Below are 13,385 nucleotides of genomic sequence, written 5' to 3'. Positions count from 1 at the left end.
ACTATCTAAATAATTTTATTATTTCAGGATTAACACATTTTTCCTTAGTCACTTGGGTGATTTTGACTTTTTTTTAAGTAAGATCTTGGCATTAAAACAAATATATTAAAGCAGTAGGGAAAGAGAGAAAATTCTTCTCAAACTATTCAGGTTGTGGTCCTTTCATGAAGCTTTCCAATTATGTAACTCCATATATCTTTTGGCATTCTAGAACTACAGTTGAAAAAAAGAATCAGGCCCAAAATATCCTACACCTGCTGACAGTCAGTAATACAACACTTAGAATATGATTCAAAGTCCACTGAAAGCAATGGCAGTCTTCCTCAAGTTGTAACATTTCTCTTGATGCTTTTCAGTTATTCACCCAATACAGACAAATCAAAGAACAAAAGACAATCTTTGCAATCTTTATTTAGGAAGGTGCTGCCTGTACACTTATGCTATTTCCAAGCCACCTACCACCATGTTCACCAAACATTTCATTTGAAGGATCATATATACAGCTGATTCTTTCTGTTTCGAGCAAGCTGACTGTTCCAAAAAGTCTTGCAGAGATTCCTGGAGACTGGCAACTCTTCAGACAGCACTGAGACAAGATTAAACTTTGACATTTCAAATATCATTATTAAAAATGTGTACTAAATTCAGTGGCTAATTGGATTACAGTCTTACTGACTATATTTAAACTACAATCCTGACTATGCAGTTACCCTAGATATCAGAAGGTTACCTAAAGTAAATCCACAAACTAAACTACAGTGCTCCTGCTCTCCTAATAATATGGTTAGAGGTCTCTGCACAGCACTTAGTAATAAAGAACTTTCTCTTACAGAAAATAGCTGCTGAACAATGACATCTGCTGATACTGCAGCCTGTTATACATCTTATTAGAAACCCCCTATTCTCTCCCACATTCATATCCACGTAGCATCCTGCAGAGTAACTTCAGTGCATCTAAGAAAGGGTAAAAGCTTTGGGTTAATAATTCATTGTGAATAATCTACATTTTCATGCAGTGTGTATCCAGGTGATACTATGCTTTATGCTTAATATAAATTCAAAATGTCAGCTTTTTAAAAAAAATAAAGGAAGCATTTCTGCCCTTGTTTTAAGTGTGAACCCTGGAATAATTTATTCATAGTATCACAATAAATTGTCAGCTATCTTGACAACTAAAAATGAAGTGTACTGTACTCCTTGGAAATTCCCAGAAATATTTTTTTTGTGTTACAAAAAGAATAAAGACAACACATTGAAACCCACAGCCAGACTCCACATGCACAGAAACTTCATTCAGATGCCACTGCATTAGGATCTGTAGAGCCCTTAAGTCATAACAACCTATCAGAAAAAATCACCTGAAGTGATCTCAGCATATCTAAAAATGTTCAACTGTCGTTTTGAAGCGGTAATTCAAGTATTTAAACTCAGAAAAAAATCTTGACAGAAAATACAAGGAAAAAAGCATGTTAGTGGAAGAGAAACTGCCTTAATTGGGCAGTTAAAAGTATTTGATAGGATTATAAAAAGGCAAAACTGTCAGAATGCAATTCTTCTCCTGGCCACTGTCCAAAGCAGTGCAAATTTTAGAGGAAAGAATAAACCACCACAATTAGTACAGCATCTCCCACACAAGATAATTTCAAAACAATTCTCAGCATTTCACTTTTATTTGCATGAGAGGTAATTTTCACTAACTTTATAGTTTCCCACTGAATTTCTTCATCGTTTAAGTCTTTGCCTATAAAATATGCCCCAATGAAAAGCCACTGATAACTAGCAGCACCAACACATATTTCTAGTGTGGACAAGCAAATATTCTAATTGCACCAGAAGAATTTATTCTTGTTTGAGTCATTCTGCTCATGCAAAGTATCTGTACCAGAAGCTGCATCAGTTTAGGTACACCAATGACTCAGCTGTAGTCGGAGCAAATGTCCACCACAGAAAAGCTTTGGAATCATTAGAGGTAACGGGTCAGCAGCAGCTCCCTGGTGTGAGACTTTTATTCGTCTTCAGCTACCAAAATGCTTCTCTTCTCCACATGAGCCACAACTTTCTTTTTCTCCGAACTTTAACCCACAATTTTTAAAGGCTAACCATTCTTCTGACCTAAAAAAGCCTGCTATAAGTAAGGAGAAACTCACCAGGAAAGGAAGGTAGAATGAAGATCCCAATACCTGTTCAGCACTGTCAAGACTGGTTTTATTTTCAAAAAGAAAAGAACTCACGTTACTTGACACGAACCCTGCAAAACTGTCAGAATTACTATCCACCCAGTAGAAAGAGGACATTTCCACTTAGTAAAATGAAGAGTCTCATGAAAGACCTTCATGTCTGCTGCCTCTGACAAGCAGGGAAGCTTTTCTTTTTCCCTTGTAGTTGGCAAACTTATTTCTAAGTATTCTGTGATTACAAGTTCTATATCAAAAGGGCACAAAGGAACATATGAGAAAAATGAGGTTGTATATTCACATATCAGGGCTCAGAGCTACATTTCATTTGACCATAGCCTTTAAATGGCTGCCAATAGTTCGTTAATTTGTTGGTTTATATTTATATATCTAAATTTTATTTATATTATGTAAATTATACGTATATATGTCTCATCTACAGCAGACATCACACCATGCAGACAGTTTACTCATTGTTCTCTCAACTTTTTTCATTTGATCAAATCAAAAAATATTTGAATTAAGAAAGAGGCTTCAGAACTATATTTTTGATAGTATCTGCCATTTGTTACAATCCAACACAGTCTGAGAAAGGACATGAGGGATGGAAGTCCAGCAATGCACATGTAGGACTAACATCTTCAGATCAGTATTTCTCTTTCCATTCCCCTGCCTCCTACTACCAATATGACTTTCTCAATCAACGTGGGAAAGATACATTGACAGCAAAAGAAGTAGCAACTATGTTAGCAGCATTTCTGTTGGGTCCACAGGGACAACTTCTTTCCAGCAGATGAAATACATGGCATTCCTGTACTTCTCTTGATCCTTGTAGTCAAGGCAGCACTTCTTTAGTAGAAGCAGGCATCCAAGACAGACATTTCAGAAGAAATATTATCTGTCTTGTGAAGAGTCCCAGGATTTTGTCCTATATTGTTTTATTATAACTGCACATTAAATATTAATAACTGCAAATATGACAGACAAAAAAGCCTCTTGACTTATCCTGAGGATGGTTGCAAAGTAGGAACCACGGCATTTTGCAGCATAGATTTCTCATCTGTACCACTTCCAGTGGTAGACTAATGGTTTTAAGCAACATGTAATATCCTTGCATTTTCCGTCCATTATCGGAGATTTTCAATTTCTGAATTGGGATTTCCAAACACAACAGTTCTGATAACATTATCAGATATCCAGAATTCTGGGGAAAATAGCTGCTGCACAAAATCAGATCATCCCTTTATTGTACGTTCATGAGTCAAATACACATGCTCATGGCATGCAGAAACATTTCTATCTTTTCAAATTTTCATAGGTATTCTAAGAACTGATCAATATGCAAAGTAACAGTTTATTATCATTAGCTGAAGAATTTTCCTTTGGTTCAAGTGGAAGTTACCATATCTTGACGCTCTAACACCCTGAAGAGGATTACCATTCTCAGGATTTGGTATCTATTGCAAACATTTAATTTGATATGGCATGTTACAGTATGAGTAATAGCTTAGTACAATATATTTTCTTGGTTCACCAACAACCAGCACACCCTTCATTTTTCAGACAGCTCTTCTGTTCTCAAATACAGCAGCCTAGCCTATTAAAAAGTAAATTAATCTTTTTTAATGTCACATGTGTGACATTTTAAAAAAAAAAAGAGTACTTCCTTTCTTGTTTCCTTTTTCCATAAGTATCACTAGAATACTTTCTTCCTCCTTAACTCACATTTAAGCATATTCTACTGAACATAGCTGTAGTGTATGAAACTAGCATAAATTATGGTATCTCCAGTTCTTACTATTACATCTTCATTATCTAAAATAATTCAAACTTAAGGAAAATTACAAAGTATATCAATGCAACACAGGCTGCAGGAAGATTTTCAAAATTATCCTTCTAAGATTGTAAGGAATCTAATTACTCTGACAATCCATCATTGTCCATTGTGTGTCATGAGAGACAGCTGGTACTGTTGGATTCACAATATTCTACCCACCTCTTACCTATAACCAGCCAGCAAGGGCTAAGCTAATGTAACCACTTTTTTGTTGTGAGCAAGTTCAGCCGAAAGACAACTTCTAGCAAATTAGTGAAGGTTCAAATACCAGTACATATTACAGACACTGGCAGCCTCTTTAGTTGTTAAACAATTACTCTAAAATTAGGAGCAGGACTGAAACTACCATCAGGTAGCCCTTAGTGTTACGAAGACCGAATATAGTGATCATGGGCAGTCCTGATAAATTATGTAATTACACATATATATTCTATACAAGCTTTCATGTGAAGGGCCTATAAATGGTTTGAGTTCCTGCAGCTGCACGACTTAACTTTTTTTTTCTCCCAAAACATTAAATCCAGGCTGAAAAAATGTATTTTAGAATCTTACCAAACATTAGTACTCTTCCAAGATAGCATTACATAACTTTTATTTCTATTCAAGATTTTCTGTCTTTTAACTTGCACATACTTCATAAATACTGACAAATATTTTTATGTAATCATTGCTATGATAAAAACAGGTCCCAATATCAAAATATAATAAGGCCTGAGATGGGGAAAGAGAGATTCGATGTTCTGGTCTTACCGAGGGTCACAAGCCTGAATCATTTTACCTGAATAATCCTACCCTGAAAGCAAAACAGACTCTATGAAATCAGCATATGCCTCACAGCTCACACCCCACCCAAACATATTTGATGAATCAGCACCTCCTCACCATGGAAAAAAAGATCAAGTACTCATAATATACACAATTACAAAGTATATTCTTTTTCTTGCTTGAAGAGCATGGAAAGTAATAAACTTGCTATAAATCCGTTCTTCAATTACAAAACAAAAAGCAACAAATATTTAATGCAAATTAAAAAACTGCTTTAAAATAAAAAAGTGAAAACTGTTTCACAATTAAAAAATAATGAGCTTTTATAAATAACAGATACATATATGTTATAAGTGACTACAAATGGCTACAAAAACAATTTATTTACATGCTGCTAGTTGTTTAATCACCTTTAAATTGTCTTTGAAATTTAATTTTAAAATGCTTTCCCGATCACAGTTACTTAGCAAGTAAATATTATGAATATGAATACCTTGCTTGCTTTGTTTCCACATTTCATAAAGTCTCTATGCATTTACACATTCCAGGATTTATATTTACGGGTTTGAAATCTATGTAAAGGGTGGAACGTTCTATGAATTACAAAAATTGACTAACACATCAAACAAACAAAAAATGTTTGTACTGTTTAAAAGACACAATCAGAGGATAAAGAACTAAGCTCAGACAATAAGTAAATTAGATTTATGTTTTGCATGTAAAGATCACTGATATCAAGTGCTCACTTGTCTCAATTTATCTTAAGCAGAAGTGAGGGTAATGGCACTTACAAAAGAGTCTAGAAATGATAAATTACATCTTATTGTATGAAGTCAAAGGTTAAACTTATTATTGCTCACCACAGGCCAACCTTAACCCCAGGATTAATGCCGTAAACAAAAAAGAAAATTCAGTTTGCACACATAATGCACTGGGATAATGTCTCTGAAGAATTACAAAAGTGAAATGATGCCCCCTACTGCTTCCAGAAAATGCTTCTGTATAAATAGGGTCTTTTGGTTCAAAGGGAAATTATCATGTAAAACCAATGAACATGTATTTTCAAACTAACCAGTGCTCATTAGCATGACATATGCCAAGGACAATTTATTTATTCTCTGGCTTTTAATTAAAATATATGAAGGGCCTTGCCTTGTAGAGGAAACTCGCAGGAACATAAACAGCTAGAGTGAATATATAATCTAAATTTCTCAGAAGTTATGTATTTGAGTAAAGAAAGTATGAAGATTTAATTCAATATTTTTTCTTGATGTATTTCTGAATACATCAAATTTCAAATAATAACTTTTATATAGTAATGATATTTTTCAAATTGTAAAGTTGATAGGATTGATTTTGCTGTCCGCTAGCAAGTTGACACAATTCATTAACAGCTAACAGATATACAGTGCCTTTGAGTTGTGAAAGACCACAGTTCAATTCCCAACTCAGTTGTTTAGTTCTGGTATCACAGCTACTGTTGTAATGAATTTCTTGATGGGCAGGTAAAGCAATGGGCTTATTGTCTGAAATACTTCTCAGGGAAAGAGAGAGCTGAAATACTGAAGAGCCATTACCAAAGTGTCTTTTATTTGTTCTTCTTTTAAGCCACAATACACCCAATGATATCAACACTGTTAACTCTTGATTTCCACCAGTGTAAGTGAAAAATAATCCCCAAATTCTTAAAGGTATTTGGCCAGATTGAACTTCTCTATTTCAAAGTAAACTAGTTACATAAATATATATTGGGTACATTATTCCCTTTGATGATCTGATCTTCAGCACCCTTGAGATGATTGTTAAAAATATCACATCTTAAAATTGCTGTCACCTGTTCAAGGCTTGCAGAGTGAAATGGCTAGAGTTCACAAGTGTTTATGGCACAAAAATAAACAAAATTAAATCAGTAAGCAAAGTTAATGAGCTGACATGAATAGACATACTTTTTTATTACAAAGTCCTTTTTTATCACAAATCCCACCATTGTTCTGAAGTTATTTAGACAATACCACTGTGACCTTACACTGGTCATTTTCAACTCAAAGCACAATGAAACACTGATACAAGAGGACCAGATTTTATCTGATGCTTACGTGGACGATCCCACAGTAGAGTGTGAGAAACCAAAAAACTTTCTTGTTCATTATCAGAGCATAAGAAATTGAAATTGCAGCACTTGTATTTTGGAAAACATTTGGATAGAACCATTTCTGCTCATTTATGGGAACTTTACAACCCACCAGCAATAGGAAAAAAAAAATTCATTATGGTTTACCCTTTAAACATTAACCAGACCCAAGACTGGTTCAGTGATGAGGTTTAGCAAAATATAAATTCTATTCAAACTTGAAGGATTGTATGTCATAAACATACATACCATGTTTCTTCAAGAGCATATTTTCTAAATAAGCTCAGAAATCAGATTTTGTCCCAGCTTAATTTTTTTTTTTTTTCTGTTGACAGTTTCTGGCAAAAAGTTTGGCCTTCATAGTGCTAGCTGAATAACACTAGTTCAAGAGATTGCCATGTAACTATCCTCTTCCAATCCTTACCTAATATAAATCACTATGGCTTAACTGGACTTAGAAGTATATACAGATTTAAATAAATATAAAATGTTTTAAGTCATAGGAGATGATTTCAAACCACTCAAGAGTAGACATTGACCAGGCAGGGAATTCTAATAATTACATTTTATTTCCATGGCAAAATTGCATTTAACTGTGCTCAAATACAGTTCAAATGCAATTGAAGCTATTCCTGACTTATACGTATTTCTACATGTATGGTAAAAGTGTGTTGTTTTAGGATTTAATAGTATGGAGATGACTGGAGACTGACAGGACATCAGTATGAAGAAGTAGATAATGACTGACAGAAGTTTCAAAATTTCATCTGTCATGTAAAGCAAATTACCTCCAAGATATTTTTCCTAATTTTTGATGTAGTCGTCTTTATCATAAAATAAAACTTACAGCTGATTTCTATTACTTTTAGTGGAATAGGTTGAAATGGGATGGTATCTTCCTGAAAATGTTTTACTATTTTTCTACCACTGTGAAAGCAAGCACATAAAAGGAGGCATCCCATTTGTCTAAATATGCTTTCTAAATGTTAAAGGGTTAAAGTAATTTCCAGAGGTCTCTACCTAGAAAAAGCGTGCCACTGATATTTAATTGAACCGCCTTTGCTCTGAGGCAAGCAGTAAAATACACGGGAATCAAACGTAAATGCATCAGTGTCCTTTATGTAAAGAAAGTGAGCTTAATTTGCTTTTTTTCACCACTATTACACAAGCCTAGCATGCCCAGTTGGTGTAAGTAAAATTTAATTGAAATTCGTGGAAATATTCTGATTTACAACTGCTGATGATTAATCCCACTAATTTTAGCATGATTATATTAGACCCTATTCTCACAGAACGCCTGTGAGCCTGATTTTTGACTGCAGTGTTTTCATATAGATCTCTCAAGAGAAGATCAGTTACACTGTAAATATATCAGAAACGTTTTCAGACACTTCAACCAAGTAGAAGTCATTGTATGGAGGGAAATGTGCTGAAAGTCTGACCCAGCCTACTGTCCATACGTAAAAGTATAAAAAACATGGTATATTCAGAGGGAAAAAAATACTCTTCTTTAACTGAAAAAAAAAAATTGTTCTGTGTGAGAAAATGTAAGCCAAACATTACCATTCTTTTTTAGACATTAAAATAAAACTAAAATTTAAGACCCGATTCCGGAAAACCTTACTAAAGTAAATGAGCACCCATGAAAAAGTCCAGCCAGTAGGAATAACTTTATTCACTTGAAGACTATATTGCGTAGCCACATAGGTACTTCTTTTTACACCTGTAATGTTAACTTAAGATCTAATAGTCTTCAATAACAATTCATTCCATTAAATTTTCTCTCTCGTTCATTGTTACTACTTGGCTCTTGATATTCAATTTAACTAGGACTATCAAAATTTTACTTGTTCCTGTACATATGATTGTCCATATTGATTACACATGTCCCCAAAATACTATCCCATTTCACTGCTCTTCACTCATTCAGGTGAAAAACATTTAGTCAGTTTACCAGTCTCATTGAAGTCAACAGGACCATGCATAAAGATGAATAATACTGATTTCTATTGGTCTTAACCTTGTAACACTTAGATTTTGTGTAAGCTATCTGCAAACCGGTATCATTCAGACATGGAAGTTTTTACACCTATTCTCATCCTGCTTTACACAAATATAAATAGCAAAACAAAAAGCAAATCACCTACAGTTAGGTTTACTACATGCTGTATTCTTAAAAGCACTAAAAAGCCATTGTAAGCACATCTTTCAAGCTTACTGCACCCCTTGTACCTTTCAACTATTGGTGCCACTTTCCACCAACTCTTTTATACTGTACTAAACCTCCCAGAACAGACAGAAATCAGCAGTCAGCTACCAAACAGGTGCAGTACATACAAGAACATTGCTCAGTAACTATAGGTAGTGCTTTACAAAAAGGATTTAAATTCCTGTAGTCAGACTAGGAGCAAAATGTTTGTTTATGAAAATTTTTAAAAAACAAAAGGCTCTTGGCTGCAAAAGTTGTAAAACCTTAATGGTGCTCAAGAGTCTAAGTCTACCTTTTGATAAACTGTAAAAAAATTACTTGAAAGAGCTTTATAAAATCCCTAGTTACAAGATTAGCAAGACTACTGCTTTAATTTTTGCAGTTGCAGAAACTCTGATAAAGTACACCAATTTTAAACTAACTTACAGAGTGGCAGCTAAGCATGGAACACTTTTTGCAGCATTTCAGCTGAAGCTGGGCTATGTATTCCTCAGGGACAGCTGCATGATAGTGACACTCCTTCAAATACCACTTGTCATTTTTGCAAATAATTCAGCAGTGTTCAATCCCTTCTCACAATAAAGATTATACTCTTAATGTTATCATTTGTTTTGTCAGTCATTCAAGTGAAGCTACAATGTTTAAATACACAGCAGGCACACAGTGTGGAACCTTTAAAGTGACTGGTAATAATACAGCTAAATATTTACATTAAAAAAACACAAAACTGTCTTCTGGAACATTTCCCAGGCTAAATAACAGCCTTTGCCAATACACCTGCAGCTTTTTGTAACTAATTAAGAAACTTGAGCAAACACACTCAAAAAGCCTCAAAAACCAAATGTAGATTCCATTACATAAAAATATTACCTACTCTCAACAACTGATGCATGTATAATTGCAATGCTTTTGTCTTTTCTTCCTTTTATAACGATTCAATTATATACAACAGATTCTTTTGAAAGGAATTTGGAATAAAGAAAAGTAATTAATTCTAAAATTGAGGGACAGAATAAGTTTCATTAGTAGAAACTATTAATTACAGAATCTATACTTTGGATTATTTTCAAAGAGTTTGCCTCTTGATACTAAAGAAATAAGACTAAAGCTTTGATCTATAGGTTCATCAAGATGTCAGCATTGCAATAACATCTCCAAAAGGGAAACCTTAATCACAAGTGTCACCAGGGCTGTTGCTGCATAACCAGAGACTTCAATAAGATTTAGAAGTTTGTCTCTATAAAGTATTGTGAAGTCATTTTATTTCAAACTAATTTTGGCTTTTTGCTTTGTAGTTCTGCAAATGAAAAAACTTTAATTAAAGCATATAGCAAAATCTCCCAAGGAGAGCTCGATACAATCAGAGGCAGTCTTAAGTTTTAGGATTACATTACACACAAAGACTTGAGAGCTCTAGCCAAGGCTCCTTTTCCTTTCTGAAATACATAAAATTTATTTGAGGTATCACTTTTAGAAAAAATGTGCTACTATTTGTGTTATGACTACAAATTAAAGTTTCTGCTATACAAATTCATGCAGGATGCTTTCTATACCCTAGTATTTTAGGTCCCCATCCTGCAACCAATTGAACATGTATTTAAATGTATGCACGTGAATAACCCCACTGAAGACCATAATACTAATAATGAGGATCAGAGCACCATCTGTAATCGTGCATCATTATAGACTGTATAGCTCATTTAACCAACACGGATCTGAAAGACAATTTCAAGATTCAGTTTCCATGTTGTTTCAACTAGCACAGCTCCTATTTCAAGTATGTAACTCAAGCCCAAACATTTCAGGAAGGCCCAGTTTCACAAAATCATTTACGCAACCGATTTTCAATTGCAGAAATTTTAATAAAAAGCAAGAAGTTGCACAAGGCAGCAAGCTATTTTAAAACATGAAAGAAAAAAAACTATTTACACACTACAGTATTTCTCCAACAGTAATACAAATAATGAACTTGGCAACAACTCACATTCAGAACAATCTGTAAATTATCGCACTGGTGTTCCAAGTAGAAATGCAAGACCTGACATTGGGTGTAACCAACTCCTTTGACTGCTAACAGCTAAACATTGCACTTTCCCTTCCCTAAAATAAGCTTACAAGACACAACCAAAGATTCAGGAAAATGAAATTTCCCCTCCAACTAAACAGGGCCTATCACTTCGGATATTTTACTGTGAAAAGCCCGTAGGCTGAAAAAGTCTTTCTTCTTTGACAAATCCTCTTTGTAAGCAGCCTGTTATAAAATGTAAGAGAATTTCTAGTGTTCTCAACCTAGCTCACATTTGGTTTTCGTCCACCTGAATACATGCTTGTAACAAGAGGCTTACAATTTCTCCTAAGTATGGGGAAGATTAAGTTCGGACTGCAGTTTCAAATGGCCACTAAAAAAAAAATTTTAAAAAATTGCCATAATCTAAATATTTTCTCTAGCCTGAGCCACAACAACGCAGGAAGAAAGTTCCAACTTGTTTTAATAATTGACCCATGTTTGTAAACATAAGTAAGTAAACCTTTTCAATAGCATTGGTCTTTTCCACTTCAAAAGGGCTTTAGTTTGTTTTGAATGTTACAATGTCATGTACTACCTAACCTTAGCAGACTGGGTCACAGTCTTACAGAACCATTCATGCTCACCATGATCTCCCTGAGAGCAGTTTCAGACAATTATAATGCTGTAAATGACCTTTGAATACAGATTTATAGAGAATACATATAGAACTATAGAGATTACAGTAAATTCAGCAGACCAAGTTTTATAACATACAGTATGGCAAAACAGACCACAAGAAAATATACACAGTGCCAAGCATTATCACTTTACTTAGAAACCAGTAAGCTTTCAGTTATCCTGAGATATTCCAAAGGCTGTGTTGACATGGTAGACAGAAATAAAAGCGTTTTCTTTCAGCTTTTTAACTATACTTTGTATCCCAAAATAATGGTAATTTCATTTTTACTATAAAGTTCCTTGCTTACAATTTCATTTGTAATTAATAACAACTACAATGCAACAATGGCTGCAGTGACTATGTTTTAACAGTTGATGGCACCAATCACCTCAAGAAATTGCCCAGGTAAACGTTAGGTTACATTCTTATATGTGAATGTTGTAGAATAATTTGATGGGAAAGCAAAATGCACTGTCTAAACAAAACAAGAAAAATTTTATCTTCAGGGAAGTACAGCACCTTTATCGAATATGACACTCATCATCAAAACCCTATGCTGTTTAGAAAGCATGTATGTGTGTAAATGCAGTGTGTGTACACAGAGGTAAATTTCTCCATTTTACCATGCCACTGACAAAAATTATATTGGACTCAAAGATATAACACTTCAAATTCAGATAGGAAAATATATATAGCTATACTTGGACATAAGCATTTAGCGTGATTTTCCAGTGTGCTAAGAACTGCAAACTCTTATTTGGTTAAAAGGTTTCTAAACAGGGATACAAGTGCCTTTATAAAAATGGTATTTTATGTTTTTATATTAAAGCTTTCCTGGTGTAACATATAAGTAGATTAAAACAAAATATGTACATTTAGATACACAACCATAAAATATTCATCCTCCCTTCGAAGGCTCTATTTAATGAACAGCTACTAAAAACTAACTGCACAGTGATGCTAAAGAGATGGACAAAACAAGTGGGAATCAAATAGTCTAGGGGGAACTTGGAAGATATTTACCCGGGTCTAGGATGGGAAGAGATGAAAGAAACTTAAGATATTTACTCCTTTGTTCAACAGTTGGTCAGTATTGTCAACTCCAGATGTTCAAAAGCCTAGTGAAGTCCCAGAGCTACTTCTAAAGAACTAATCTTATCTTTCACATCCCATTTTAAGGCTTTTTTTTTTTTTTTTTTTTAAGTAAAAATGTGTCCTTTGTGTTTTCTGAGCTATCAGAGCTAAGGATTTGGGGATGGAGGCCACACTTCTATCCCCTGCGACCACGAAGGATAAAACTTACATTTCTTTTTAAATGAAATCCCTGACGACGATACCAGAACACGGCTGTGCCAACAGCGTCTTAAAAGCAAACTTCTGGGCTGTGAAATCGTGAAAGAGGAAGGTTTCAGGTTTCTTTCCTGCCAGGCGGGGGAGGCCGCTGTGTGAGGACTGTGCCTGGCGCTAACGGTCAGGGGCGGGCCGCTGTGGGGAGCCTCCAGCCTCCTCTCAGGGCACCTAGGGAACGACTGCAGGCACCCGCCGGCATGCAGCGGGAGCCGCGAGCCAGAGAGAAAAAACA

General features: G+C 34.7%; 1 long non-coding RNA gene across 1 annotated transcript in view; it reads right to left on the bottom strand.

The window, feature by feature from the left end:
• The window catches only part of LOC115346565, a 180,198-nt gene extending 167,014 nt beyond the window's left edge, over positions 1-13,184 (bottom strand). Inside the window, exon 1 of the long non-coding RNA XR_003925167.2 lies at positions 13,107-13,184. This is a non-coding gene — a long non-coding RNA (uncharacterized LOC115346565). The remainder of the gene's footprint in view (positions 1-13,106) is intronic.
• Positions 13,185-13,385: the final 201 nt, after the last annotated feature.

This window comes from Aquila chrysaetos, chromosome 9 (assembly GCF_900496995.4).
Source record: "Aquila chrysaetos chrysaetos chromosome 9, bAquChr1.4, whole genome shotgun sequence".
NCBI lineage: Eukaryota > Metazoa > Chordata > Aves > Accipitriformes > Accipitridae > Aquila > Aquila chrysaetos.
This window is presented reverse-complemented; position numbering and strand designations above follow the sequence as displayed.